This window comes from Neophocaena asiaeorientalis, unplaced genomic scaffold (genome assembly GCF_003031525.2).
Source record: "Neophocaena asiaeorientalis asiaeorientalis breed wild unplaced genomic scaffold, Neophocaena_asiaeorientalis_V1.1 scaffold150, whole genome shotgun sequence".
Taxonomy (NCBI): domain Eukaryota; kingdom Metazoa; phylum Chordata; class Mammalia; order Artiodactyla; family Phocoenidae; genus Neophocaena; species Neophocaena asiaeorientalis.
The window spans coordinates 1,843,289-1,858,876 of NW_020176571.1; the positions used below are offsets into that span (position 1 = coordinate 1,843,289).

The following is a 15,588-nucleotide window of genomic DNA, read 5'->3' on the forward strand; positions in this document are numbered from 1 at the left end:
CGGCGATATTTTGTTTAGGAATTTCTGTATTTATGTTCGTGCTTGAGACAGGCCTAAACTTTTACTTTCCCGTATTAACTCTGTCAAGTTTTGATATGAAGTTATGCTGGCCTTATAAAATATGTCCCTCTTTTTTATTTTTCTGGAATTGTTTCTATAAGATTGAAATGATTTGTTCCTTGTATGTTTATTAAAAATCACCAATATAACTCTCTGGGCTTGAAATTTGTGGGAAAAAATTTTATTACCAACTCTTTTTTTTTTTTTCAGGTTTTCTTTTTCATATTTAGCTAGCTTTGCTAAGTTTCATTTTCCTTGGCATTTGCTCACTTAGTCTAAATCTTCAAATGTACTGGCAAAGATATCCTTGTATCTTTTCAATACTGGCAGGACTTGTAGTTAGGAGCCCTTTATCATTCCAAAAGTTGCTTGCTCACTGTGCCTTCTTTCTTTTTCTCTTTTAGTCTCACCCAAGGCCAGTCAATTTTCTTAGTGTTTTCAAAGGACAATTCTGGGTGTTATGGATCCTTTTTATAAAAAGGGGGTAGGTTTGTCTCTTAGACTCTCTACCTTGGGCTGCCATGGACATTTTCTTTTGTCCTGCCAAGATACAAAAACCAACGTTCAAGTTCAACAGCTTACCAAGTACTTATCTTTGAATTCCCTCTCTATTCATCCCCTGGCCTGAGAATTTTCTACATTCTTGACAACTTATGAATGCATATTTTATCAGCCATCTTCAATTGTTTCTGTGGAAGTTATTTTCCCAGCATCTAGTCTGCCATGGTTACAGATATGTTTTATCTTTCATTCCAAACTTGAACTTACAGAATTTCCTTGTTAGTAAAACATAATTTTCTTAAAGATTGCTTGATTTTCCCACCCATTTGGGTGCCAGATCAAGGTATCAAGGTATTTCTACCTCAGATCATACATACATACAAATAAGCTTTAAAGCACTTTAGCATTTAATGCAAGAATGGTGCCATAAACCAGGATTTCCAACTAATCACCTGATTTGTGCTCTGGTTCCAAGCCAGGGAAACAGCTTCAAAGCCAGATGGAAATTCTTCACTTTCTGTTACTTTCCCACAGTCCCAGAGAACACATTCAGCTGTCTCCACTTGGACACCCACCCCACTCTGTGCCCACCACACAGCAGTTGTTGTGTAGTTTTGGGTACAGACACTGAGAAACGAAGGTAATAAAAGCCGAGTAGAAGAAGAGATACATAGCACACCGAACAATGAAGAAATTCTCCACGATTTTAAAATGTGCTCCAGGTCACAGTATGATTTTCGAAAGCACACGCTATAAGACATTTAAAAAAACACAGAGCTGGGATTCAAGTATGTAACCTAACTGCCTCCACTAAAATATTAAGGAGAAAGTTCAAGGCTGACAGTGTGCAGTGCCAGCAGGACCAGATGGTTTGCTTAAATCACAAGCTAATAAACTTTTACTCAGAATAAGAAGGGAACAAATCATGGCTTTACCACAGACCTATTTTCCCTAGGAGAGCAAAGCAACTGGGCGCTTCAGGTAGGTGCTGGCAGAGACTGCATCTTCAAGTTTCCCTCCTTCTTCTGTTCCACAATGAAGAGCAAAATACTTTTTGTAGTTTCCAAGATGCTTATGGAAAATCTTGTTACAGTTTCTTGGGAAGATAAGAGGCATAAGTCTCCAAAGGAGAAAGAAATGATTAGAAGAAAAAAGGAGGGATACAAAAAGAAGATTATCTAGAGGTTAAGCATTCATTAATGTAAATGTAATTTACATTACATTTACATTAATGTAATTCTGTAAGTCAGATTTTCGTATGATAAGTCCCCTAGTTTTCCTGATTTCAATGAAATTCTAGATTAAGACCCACTCTGTTATACGAGCCCCGTCCCCCCCAAAAAAGTTATCTAGCTCTTGAGGTGAGAAGCATGTTTGAAGTATTAATGAGAACTTACATACATACCTACATACATACATTCCCCTACCTTCTCCTAACAAACTGCTCAAGGTACCTCACAACCACTACTAATGAGAATTTGAATTCACAGAATTCCCAAGAGATTTATGCTAGTATTTATACTAGAAATCGTCTCTTTATCCCCATATGTTCTCTTTGTCAAAGCATGGTAATTCTTTGACCAGGTATATACCAATAGTGCGGTATTTTATGAATATGGAATACCTATAGCTATTACAATAATAATAAGAGCAACTTACATTATTTGAATACTTTGAATGCGCTAAGCCTTTTACATATGTTGCCTCAACATTCTCACAAGGATCCTACGACGAGGTGGCATTATCATTAGCGTCAGTTTTACGGAAGAGGAAGCAGGTTCAGAGAGTTTAGGTGCCTTACCCCAGGTCACACAGCCGGAGGAGGCAGCGCTAGGGTTCCAACCTAGGCGGTCAGAAGGCGGTCAGACTCCACTGCTGTTCACAGTTAATGCTGCTTTGCTACAATGTATCAGTGTTCAAAAAGTCCTAAAACAGCCTCCACAACTGTATCTAAGGAATCCCTCTGGGGAGTGTGCCTGTGCCCACTTTTGCATCTTTCTATCCCTCCTTTCTCTCCCTTCTCTCCCATCCGCTCCCCACCCCCCCCAGGTACTTAACTCCCTCCATGTGCCAGGCACTGTGCATTATACCACCAGGGCTTAATAGAAATGCACATGCTTCCCTAGTGCTCCATGTAGAGATACAGTCATTAACTAATAGTATTTGTAAATGTATAATCATAAATCATGAATAGTTTTACGTAAGGAAGAACAAGACGCCATGAGAATAAGTAACATGAGGGCTTCCCTGGTGGCACAGTGGTTGAGAGTCCGCCTGCCGATGCAGGGGACACGGGTTCGTGCCCCAGTCCAGGAGGATCCCACATGCCGCGGAGCGGCTGGGCCCGTGAGCCATGGCCGCTGAGCCTGCGCGTCCGGAGCCTGTGCTCCGCAACGGGAGAGGCCACAGCAGTGAGAGGCCCGTGTACCGCAAAAAAAAAAAAAAAAAAAAAAAAAAAAGTAACATGAGGCTTTGATCTATGTTTTGGGGGCCTAGAGAAAGTTTCCCCAAGAAAGTCGAGGAGCAGATGGGGAGGAAAAGAGCATTCCAGCTCCAGCGCCCAGCAAGTTTAGAAACCCTGAAGTGGGAATGCATATACCTACAAGAGAAGATGAAAGTATCGCAAGCCCTGAGAGCAAGAGGAAGAAGGGTGCACATGTGGCAGGAAAGGAGGAAGCGGGCATATGCAGAGCTGTGCAGGCCATACGAGGGGTTTTTGGCTTTTCTCCCCAGAGCAACAGAGGTACCAAAGGATGTGACCAAACAGAGGAGCGAGATGATTTAGAATCTTAAAATCAGAATGATTAAAATAATGGCCCAAGGAATCTAAGCTGAACAGAGAGGAACGCCAAGCCAGGGCCAGTGGATTGGTATAAAGCAAAAAGAGACAAAGAAACTCAAGAAACATAGTTGCAGTGGAAAGCTGAAAGCTGAAATGACAGCAAAGTGTTATCTGAGAGGAGGACGCTATAACGAGTGGGCTGGAGGTGGACTGGGTTAGCAAGGTCTAGGATGCCAGATATGGAATGAAGAAAGGCGGCGACCTCTCGGGCCAGGAAGCAGAGAGGACAGACAAGTGGGTTATCCACACAGATGCTGAAGCTGGTGAGGCAGCGAAAGCCTGCAGCGAAAAGCTTCACACTACAGCTGAACAGCATGAGCCCTGAGGAAGCAGAGGCTCTTACATGGGTGTGATGGACCAGAGGTCTGAAGGGGAACAGGAAGCAAGACGGAATTCACATTTACTGACCACCAGGAAGGGCTGTGGGAGTTTGCAGGGGAGAGGCCAGATTACACCCCGGGCAAAGAAGGTGAACGTGGTCCAAGAAGTAAAATAAGAATGTTTGTGCCAGGGCCAGGCACAGAGCAGATACTCAATGAGTATTTGTTGAATGGGTGAATAAGTGAAGATAGACGAATCTGTGAATTCTGGTGACCTAGCAGGAAATGTAAAAGGGATGAGAAGAGTGGAAGAGCTGGGTTAGGGCAAGAAGGCACTGAACAATATGGGGACGAAGGTGCAGAGCACAGATGCTCGGGGGCTTTTGGGGGTGCGGGGCAACATCTGCTGAAATGCAGGATGAGAGGCACAGCAAAATTAACTCCAATAGGTTTGCTGAAGAGAGTGGGCACTTCAAAATGAATCGATGCCCCCAAAATAAGAATTTAAATATTTTGGTTTTTTTAGTCCCCATTTGAATGCATATGACATATGATAGTGTTGATTACAACTCTCTATTCTGTTTATTGAAAATAAGATATAAGTGATTCTTGAGGTAACCTAATGGTAACAGATACCACTGAATTCAGCAGAATGCTAGACTTAGGGACTGTCAGGCATTACTACTATCTTTTATTCCGGACTTTATAAAGAACCCAAACATGGGTAGAAGTCACAGATAACAGTACTGAAGAAAAAACCACAGAAGCCACAGTTCAACTTTGGGAGCCACTAGACTTCTTATATATAGTTGGATTTCTCCAATATTCGACAATGCCAAATGAAATCAGCGAATGACACTTTTAATAATTAATGTGCTCCATGGGTGAAGAATTTACAAAGTGTTTTTACTGTCCCTCAAAATATGCTTCACATTCCCTTAGGACACTTAATAATGCTTAACAATGCACGTGGCTCACAAGTACCCACACAGGTAAGGCTGACATGCAGGGGAGCTAAATTCACACTGACTGGCTGTATTCCTTCACTGGTAGCTGCCTTTAAGTTTCCAGTAACATTACGCTGTGGTAACAAATCTTCAACTGAAGATCAATTTTAAAAGAGTGGAAACACAACAATGTGAAAGAAATGCTTCTTTTTCAAGCCGTCTCAATTTTCCTTTTTTTTTTTTTTTTAAACCAACGCAGAGGGCTTGGGTAGATAAATCCTATAATAAGCACTCATCGCTCCAAAGTGGAGCTTGAGAAATCAGACATCAACAAGATGTGGGTGTACATTTTCAAAGCAAAGCAGATGTCCCCCTACTGGCGGGACTCTCATCATCTGAGTGACTGAGGGTGGAAAGAGGCTTTGAAAGGGCCAGTGTTTATCTCACTGCCAACTCTCCTTAGGTGATTTCTTGGTAACACAGCATCAAAACTAAAAGGTAAAAATCTGAATTAAGCACTGAAAACTATTTTTCCCGGAGACTGTTACTTGATTAATGTCTCCCATAACTTGCTTATCTTAGCAACAAACAGGTTGCACCAGAATCAAGTAAAATATAAACGTAACAGTTTCCCAGGTCCACATAAACTCCATGGCTCCTATTCTATGCCCGTAAGAAAGGAGGACAGAAATAATCTAAATAGCATCACACTTTCTGTCTCCGGCGAAGAAGATGGGACAACTATCATTTTGCACTTTTCTGCATCTGGGTAACTCAGGAAAAGAAATACAAAAAGAGGAGGAATGACAAGACTTTCCCTTGAACTTCGAGCTCTGGTAAGTTCTCTCCTGAAAAACAACTGTTTCTGCATTGTGGGAAGTCAAGGTAACAGGATACAGTACATGACAGGCGGGCTGTATATGTTGCCTATAGGCTTTGGAAAGAAATTTCCTGAGTTAAAATTATGTATTTGGTTATTTCACATGGAGAAAACCTTAATTCACCTTTATTACAGAAAACAGCAGTCCTCTCGCTAGCATGAAGTCGCCAACAGGGAAGAGAGCATTTAGGGCTCAAGCCCTTCCACTAAGGTCAAATGAACAATTTGAATAAATCAGCTTCAGACTGTTTCCTTAAGTTTTCAACAATGAAACCAAAAACTTACTAGCATTTTAACTGGAAATGTTAATGCTCATTTGCATTGCTAAAAAAAATCAAATAGCTACCTAGAAGTAAAAAAGTGACATGTCATTAATTAGAGATACATTTTGTGGGGAAAACATATTTCAATATAACTCCTGAAAAATGGTTACAAACAAAATATTGACCAATGACAGTTATTTGACCTTATCAAAAGTATATTATTAGCCAAAGGAGTAAAGTAGAAGTGTGGGATTTAATGTCTGGCAACCCAAGGATACCAAGAGGGAACTCATAAGTATCTCTCTCTCTCTCTCTCTCTCTCTCTCTCTCTCTCGCCCACACACACACACCCACACACACACACACACACACACACACACACACACACACACAGGATTATTCTGGTCTGGCCATAATAAATGAGGCTCAACATTTGTGTTCTGCCTTTAGAGGCTACCAAAACACTTGTGGGGGAATAAGTTACTCCACACAGGTGAGAGTACAGAGCCCTAGAAAGACTATGAAACTCGCCCTACATCACAGTTAAAAAACAGAAGAAACCGAGCCCACATCACTTGATGCTGGCTCAAAGCCCTTCACACCCACCCTCGCTGCCTCTTCGCTAACTCACTAAAGAGGGTGGACGTCAGAGGAAGGGACACAGGAGCACCGACGCAGAGCTCGGGCCACGCCACACACGAGAACTATCTGCTGTGTAGGATAAGTGCCGCTGTGCAGGTTTCTCTAGGAAAACATGTTTCACTGAAAACATCCAGGAAGGCACAGCCAAGGAGAACATAAACTGCATATAAAGATCAGCAGGAAGCCATCTGGCTCCCACGATTTCACCTTCAGCCGTATCCTGGATGACTGCCTCTATCATCAATAACTTGGTTTCTCGAACTGCACAGCAGGAGGTAACAGAATAAGGGCCAGACACCCCGAGAACCATTACAAGCAAACTAAACATCATCTGTTACAGATCTGCCACAAAGATTCCAAAAGCACTTCCCAGCGTGGCAGTGGTTACACAGTTTAGACACAGGTATAAAAACACACCTACTTTGAAAACCAGCATCTACAGACTCCCACACTCAACTGTGTGGTTCATTTTGGGGTATGCCAAGGTTTTATTTCTTCTCCGCTGCAGTTAATTTTTTCATCTGATTTTAACTTTTGAAAACGCAGGTGTGGTCCTTTTGTTCAATAAAAAGAAAAAAATCAACCTGAAATTCAGAGACACAGATATTTCCTGAAGTTCCAGGATAACATAATCATGTACTATTTTTTCAAAACTTTTCAAAAGTAAGAAACTAACCAAAAAGACAACCAGAAGTGTACTATTTTAAGAACTACTTTACGAACTACTGATAAATACAGGGGTTTTGTTTTGTTTTGTTTTGCCATAACCATTGCATGTGGTTACTTCCTGGAGGCTTCAGTTTTCTTTCAGACTTTCTTTAGCTGTTGTCTAGTGACCCCATCTGGCAAAATTATAGAGGAAGTTATATTGGCCCAAGCTTCTGGCAAGTCAAACTTTTTTTATTTTATGTAAGAAGGAAATAAGAAAATAGAAGTTGAGGGTGAAAGAATTTTAAGGATTTTTAGCTTCATCCTTCTGTAATACATAGGATAAGAGGAAAACCATGTAATTAAGAAAAGGTCATGCCATTCTAACTGAAGGAATTCACGTTGCTGCCTTTTCCTTGTTATTCTTGAAGATGCTTGTTTAATATTCTGATCTTCTATTAAAAGTTGTATTAAAACTCTGAGATTTCTGCTTGCTTTTTTAATACAAAGATGAAGTAATTAATTCAAAAATGTATCCAGCATAACTGGATGAATAAGATTTTGAATAGTACAAAGCTGTTTAAATTTTTAAGTAAAGAGTTATTAAAAACAGAGAAATGTCAGTTTAAACCATGAAAATCGGCCTTGAGATGACAGGCTTTAGTTGTCTCTCATTCTTACTATTAACATTCAGAGCTTGATTTTACTAAACGGGGTAAAAATTACAAGCAGAAACTGAAGGAGCGCTTTTAAAACACTGAGAGTTTCATTTTAATTCACCATCTGACTTATTCCGCACTTGTGAAGGTGGCTACAACATTCACACAGTTTCAGCTCTTCTTCTGAACATTCACTGTCTGAGACATTTGAATTTTTAGACATGCTGTTATTTGAACATATTTGGGTAATTTCCATTAATAAGTGGATTGAAATGCAGAATAATATTGGGTCGCCATTACCGCAGACTGTATCATTCCTTTAACTTGAAGCCCATTTCATACATCTCTCTAAGATCAAAAGGAGGAGAAGTCTAAACATGGAGATTTCTGCTATGGCCGGGTACAGCCATTTAACTTCTTCTTTCAACAAGCCAGAGATGGCAGAACTCTCTTTGAAGTGGCAGCCCTGTTGGCCTTTGAAGTCCCTTGTCAATTGCAGAAAGGCTCTGGTGGGGTTTGTTTTGTAGCCAGCTGTCACCGTGAAGGCAGACATGACGTATTTCCAGCAGTCTCACTTCAGGGTCTGTCAAGTGACTGATTTCATAACCAGTCACCATAACAAAGGAGATTCAAACTCACTGACATGAGAGCAAGAGTCCACAGTGAAACTTACTAGGTTCCTCCTGACAGAGCCTGATTTAAATACTCAAGTGATTACACAATGGCAAAGAGATGACGGCTGTGAAGTTAACTGTCACATCTCCTCGGATCCTTGAATATTAAAAATGTACTTTCCATATGTTTATCAATAAAATGTTTCATAACAAAAGTATCTTCAATCTTTGCACTGATGAGAAATGATGACTTCTGCAGAAATCAGTAAACTGCTTTAAAAGCACAGTTTACATTGCTAACTTACAACTAGACTTTCTTATATAAGACAATGATTCTCTATAGTTCTGAGACAAATGTTTGCATTTGTAATGCTTTTAGACTGCTCAGCTACTCAAGTCAAAAATCCCCATCACTCCTGACACAGAAATCAGTTTAAGACTTAAAAGGATAAGTAAAGAAAAACAATTTAACATGTGTTAAGAAACTTCCATAAGCTATAAATATAGCCCATGATAGCACTATATAAAAGGAAACAATCTTAATAATATTACAAATCTATTTTTAAGGTGGGGAGAGATGACACCAATCTTGAAAAATCAAATGTTAAATTTACCAATGATGATCAGAAGTATTAATTCCACTGGAAGGAAAACAGGGTAGGAACAAAAAGATTTTCATACTAATCTGACCATAGTTTATGTCTGTTATGTAGAACGTTTTGAGCTTTCACATGTTTTTATGAACATGGCTTGCTGCTATCAGAGCAGAAGACCAGACGTACACAAGACATTTAGCTCCCAGGGGCTCTCAGGCCAACCTCAGTGTGGTTAGTGCTGCACGTTCGTCCCAGGAAACACAAGTCCTCTATTTCCCACTGAAGAATAGGTCACAGGAATCCCAATGATTCCTAAATTTTACTTTTCCATTCTGGCTACCATGCTTTAAACTCAAGCAACAAAAAAAAAGGGTAAATTACGCTCAAATAACGATATCTATTCTAAGTCTTTAAATCTACAATTCTGAAATCTTTTGAGTTTTTCTGATCAGATGACAAAGCGCTTCATTAAATCCCATGGAAAGGAACTGCAGCAAAGAATAAAAACATGTATCAATTTAAAAAAATGTTTGGTAATGTCTGTAAAAATCATAAACTTACCATGAAACTTTAAATTGTTTAGTAAATAAAGTGATGCTGCTGCTATTAGGGGTATAGACACTCGGGTGGCCAGAATTAAATTTCATTCATTCACTCATGCACTCAAAAAATATTCATTGATTGCCTCTATGTATCAGACGTGACGGTAGGTATCAAAGATACAACAGTAAACAAGACACAGCCTGGCCCTCACAGAGCTTTCATTCTACTAGAGAAGACAGAGTCTCTTCGGTGACAGTAAATAAGTCATAACAACACAGTAAAACAAACAGTACAGGATGCTGCTGCAAAACATGGGGGAGACACGTAACTCAGACTTGGAAGGTCAGAGAGGAATGTACGGAAGGAGAAGTGGGATTTACGCAGACAAGAGAAAAGGGCAAAGATGAAGACACTGCTTCATACAGAGGGAAATGTAGTTTCATAAATGCAAACCAGTCTTCACCCTTCTGAAAAAGGACCCAATGAGCGCTGGTGCTCTTTTTCTATCCAAGAAATATTAAATACATCCAAGACTTTACTATCGAAATGATTAAACAAGACTACTGAGAAAGCGTTATCGTGGAGACTGGCAGCTAACAGGTAATCAGTAAAGGCAGTGCCTCGAGCAGTCGTATTAAGAGAAAGATGCTATGTGCGCGCCCTGTGGGCCACATCTTCTGGTAATGAGCCAGGCACATATTTATGGACTCATCAAAAGCTTACTCTGCAGAAATATACGGAGTAAACAGGTACTCTCTCAGTTTATGTGCATTTGAGGTTAACCGGAAGAGGCGTGTATGCCGTGAATGGCAAACACAAAGCGAAAGTGAAGAAAAAAAGCCAGCCATACCTCATCTCCCGACTTTATATTCTGAGCTCAGAGCACTCTTCTGAGCTAAACGTGTATATCCAACTGCCTACTTGACATCATGAGAAACAGGACACAGGCACCTCCAATTTAACGTGTACAAAGCTGACCCCCTACCTTAAACTCTCCCTCCTCTGGCTTCCGCAGAGTTGAATAAACACCACCACCCTCCACTTACACCGTCATGGCAGAAAAGGTGGGCGTCAGCCCCCCCCCCACATCCTCCTCCCTAACCTTCCCCACGCAGACCAGCAGCGGACCCTGCTCGTCCCACCTCCAAGCAGCCAACACCCTCCCACGCCCTTGCATCATGCAGTATCTTCCTGACAGGTACGGCCCTCCTACCCGTGCTCTCTCTCTATTTATTCTTCAGATAACTGCCAGAATAGTCTCTCAAAACCTAAAATGGATTTTCATCACTCTTCTGTTTGAAACAATTCACACCGCAATCTGGTTTCTTCCTACCTCTCCAGTTTCATGTCAGACCATCTGTTCTCACTTGTTTATTTACCCACTCGCCTACCGACGCGCTCAGCCACCAGCTCGCTTCTACTCACTCCTCTCCACTAACCGGTTTTCCTTTGGTTCTCTGATTGCGCCTCGCTCTTCCATCAGGGGGTCCACACACCGTGGTTCCCCCGGAGGTAAACCTCTGGCCATTCTTAATCTAAGTCCTGTATACTTTTCCACGTCTCAGTTTAAGCATCAATGCCTTTGTGATGCCTTCCCTGACCATTCATTCTAAATAAGGTCCTCTTGTTACACTCTTCCGTAAAACACTATACAAGACTATGATTTGTTGGTGGCACAACTTTAAAGAATATGTTTAAATCTGTGATCACCGATCTCCCTAACATATAAACGCCGTTAGGAGAAGGGACCATTTTGTCTGGCTCACAAAAATAGCCACAGCTTCTGGAACACAGCAGCCTCTCAATAAAATTAATTAAATGAACGATGGAATAAATGAAATAGGTGATATCTCTGAGGCCATTAAACTCTTAACAATGCTGGGGTGGCACACACTCCTGGGGGACAGACATCTCCTTCTCACCTGTATAACTATTCTACTCCTTTTTCTGACACTAACTCCAATGGTCATGCTATAAATTTAAGTGTCTAGTTATATGAATATGGGGAAACACACATGATTATGACACTCATATTTCCCCATTATTTCTTAAAGGAAAAATTACTTTTGACTAACATGTAGACCACGGACGTTTTCCCGAAAACAAAAGTGAAGAAAGGACCAAGGACAAGCAAAAAAGTGCATGTACTTGTATATTTCATTTCTACAACTCTGACAGGCTCAGGAGAAAAAAACTGAGTAGTAGCTGCTAAGTACATGTGTGTCTATGTATTTATCCATCCATCTAACACATCAGAGAATCCAGCTGTCTGATACACTGACCACTGGACAGATTAATTAAATAAATATAAAAACTCAGTCCTGCCGGGGCTCTAGCCACAGTTGAGGTATTCAACTGGAACACGTGGCTGGGCTGTCATCTTACTCACATCTTATAAGACATACCCAGTGTCTCCAGGTCCTACTGGATAGCGCTCCTATAAAGACTTCGGAGGCTTCAGTAACCATCAAGCACTTGTAACGAAAAATGTATATCCACAGAATTTATGTCAAAAGTGAAAAAGTAACCTCTGTTTAGAATTCAAATCCTTTTAATAGGGAATGGGATTTGGATACCACATGTGAGCACCAAGAGTGTACACCGCTACTGAAAAAAAATCTGTTTTCTAGGTTCTTTCAGTACACAGGAAGTGCGCGTGTGTACATCTATGTGTTTAAGGGGGAAAAAAGTCATGAAAGTTCAAACAGATATTTCCAATTGTAATTTAAGGTTACGAGGATCAAACACAAATTTTTAAAATCCTAAATATTTTGTATCTTCTCATTTCTAGGAATAAGGTACAAGCATAATGTTCTAAAATCCATATTTTGCTTCAGATAGTGCTAAAAAAGTATTCTTTTCTTTCCCTTTCTCCTTCCTAAAGAAACCCACAGAATACACGACTTTGTAAAACTGAAAAATATTTAGCACTAGGATAGGATTTCACAGTACACACGTCTAGTCCTTTACTAGAGCTACCCAAACTACCTTCATGAGGAGAACCTAAAAGTAAACTGGAAAATAATGCACAGACTGCGCTCCTGCACTGACCTGAGACACACTCTCAGAGAACGAACAACCCAATGAGCAAAACCATGCCCACCTGAGCAACCTGTCAGCTGGCTGTGGCATCCTCAGCTGATGTAGATACTACAAATTCTAGGCCAGGCAAGGGGAGAGGACAAGGGTTTCCTCAAGTCACAGGAATTCAAACTTGATATATATGTAACCGGGAACTTTTAACAATAAGCATGTCATCACTGGTACCGAATCAACCAGGTAGGGTCTATAGATAGTAAGTTTCTCTGGGGCCTAGCCAGGTTGGACCAGTCCTCACCTTGGAGCTATCGAGGGCAGTGGTGGTAGCAAGAGAAGTATCAGTAGTAGCTAATGTTGACTGACTACTCTCTTTACACATACAACAACCTCTCTTCATGTGGCAGATATACCAGATTATGCCAGCACCTTTATAGCACTATATACCAGTACCAAGTTTCTTTGACAGCTCAAGAACTGACACAGAAATAACTCGCCCAAGATCACAATTTGTAAGTGATGGAACCATAATTCCAACGAAGGCTTCCAACTTGAGAACCCACTTTTCTAGCCACCAGGTACTACAGTTTCCCTAAAGTTCTGCAGTGGCCTTCTGAACTAGAGAGTCACAGTGTAAAATCTCTGTACCTAACATATCACTTCTGCCTTTCTTGGACTTGATTCTCCCAACACTGAGGACGCTAATTTCAGCTTTGTAGGATAAGAGTGTTTTCTCAGATGAGATGAAAAAGCCTGAGGGAAAAACTGGTTTGAGGCTAAGAAATAAAGAGCTCTGAATCTGGATGGTTTCAGGTTGAGATTTCAATGAAATACTGTAGTAAAGATACAAAGTAGACATGAAGTAGACTTAGCTTGGATCTCAGAAGAGAGAACTGGGCTGAAAGTACAAACCTGACATGGTAGCAATTCTACTTCTCCTACTACTACAGCTAACATTCTTCAGCACAATTTCTTAGTTCTTATCCTGAACAAGTTTCTTGCTAGGGCATTCTCATCTCAGAAAATGGAACCACCGCCTCTCAGGCGTCCTGTCAGAAATCGGAGGATCATTTTTGTTTCTTTTTCACCCTTACCCATACATGCAATTCATCAAATCTTTTTAGCTCTGTTTCTATTCTAAACCTGCTCACTCTTCTCCACCTCCACTGCCAGGATATGAGGTACTCAGCCTAATCTGCCCGCCCGCCCCTAGACCAGGAGTCTTCCACAACGACTGTGTTTGTATACCTCTTAAAGAGTTTATATAACTAGGATCTTAACTTGATATATGATTTTTTGGTATCATAAGTTAAAGAGTTGGTATTGCATCATAAGTTAAAGGGTTGGTAGGCATCGAGGGAATTTAAATCAACATAATAAAGGCCATATATGACAAACCCACAGCCAGCATCGTTCTCCATGGTGGAAACCTGAAACCATTTCCACTAAGATCAGGAACAAGACAAGGTTGCCCACTCTCACCACTATTGCCCAACATAGTTTTGGAAGTTTTAGCCACAGTAGTAGAACGAGGCCAGAATATACAGTGGAGAAAAGACAGTCTCTTCAATAAGTGGTGCTGGGAAAACCGTACAGCTCTGTGTAAGAGAATGAAATTAGAACACTCCCTAACACCATACACAAAAATAAACCCAAAATGGATTAAAGACCTAAACGTAAGGCCAGACACTATTAAACGCTTAGAGGAAAACAGAGGCAGAACACTCTGTAACATAAATCACAGCAAGATCCTTTTTGACTCATTGTCAACTGCATTATTATGAACTTTCATCAAATCTTTAACCATGGTCATTTTTAAGGCTTTTGTCATTCACAGACAGTTCTGGGTGTACTCTGATGCTTTTGCAAATACGTTCCTATAAAAGGGTTTCACCTTCAAGGAATTCATGGAAAAGACTCTGACAAGCACAGGTTTCTGGTAACTCACCATACTGCTGAACTGAATGAATAAGCATTTTCAGAACTCTAATGGAAAACTGATGAACTCATAAAAGTGCTAACAAAAGATCAAGATGAAAAAATTAATTACATGGGACTGAGTGAACTGATGGGGATGATTATAATTTTTGTGACTTTCTGTTTGAATTTAAAAAAAAAATCCCACAAGGACTCAGAGGCAAAAAATATACAAATCAATTTTCTCTGCAAAGTAAAGGAGCTGTTACAGTGGAGGATTCCTGGGCTGAATGTCAACATTACGACATAGTGTGAGCGTGTTTCGTGTTTGGTAATTGCAATCATTGTTGCTTTTGTTGTGGTCACCCATTTACAATGCTTGGTGTCAGTCTATTTATCCCTTGTAAAAATAAAATACAGTGTGCGTGTGTGTGTGAAAAAAGAAAAAAGGAAAGTACAAGAAAAATAAATAACATAAAAATAGCCTATTGGGCTTCCCTGGTGGCACAGTGGTTGAGAGTCCGCCTGCCGATGCAGGGCACGCGGGTTCGTGTCCCGGTCCGGGAGGATCCCACACACCGCGGAGCGGCTGGGCCCGTGAGCCATGGCCACTGAGCCTGCGCGTCTGGAGCCTGTGCTCCGCAACGGGAGAGGCCACAACAGTGAGAGGCCCACGTACCGCAAAAAAAAAAAAAAAAAAAAAAAAGCCTATTAATATCAATCAATCTTCCCCAGAAAGCAAATTATAAACAGTTCACACAATAGCTTAAAAAAGAACATGTAACAGCAGTCTATACGCCATGACATGATTTATTATTAATTGCCAAAATGTCTACATGATCTCTGGTATGCAAGACTTGTCACTAAACAATGATCCCAAAGCAGAAAAAATCTTTACAGAAAGACAAAATGGGGAACATTTTGAAAATAGAGGGAAGAATGTAAAAAAGATAAAATCAAGATACAAAAAAATCCCTCCTTACCCTGGAACAATGGTTGACACTACCCCTTCTCTGAGGCTCTCCACTACCCAAGCTCTGTTTAACTGTACATTAATAAATATTCAAATAGAAAGTGGACCGAGACATTTATCTAAGAATAGGGCACTGAAAGAAACTCA

The 15,588-nt window shown here is 40.6% G+C and overlaps 1 protein-coding gene across 6 annotated transcripts in view; it reads right to left on the bottom strand.

Annotated features, from left to right (window-relative positions):
* Nucleotides 1-15,588, bottom strand: part of ERC1 (ELKS/RAB6-interacting/CAST family member 1) — a 348,818-nt gene that overhangs the window by 184,072 nt on the left and 149,158 nt on the right. The window lies entirely within an intron of this gene.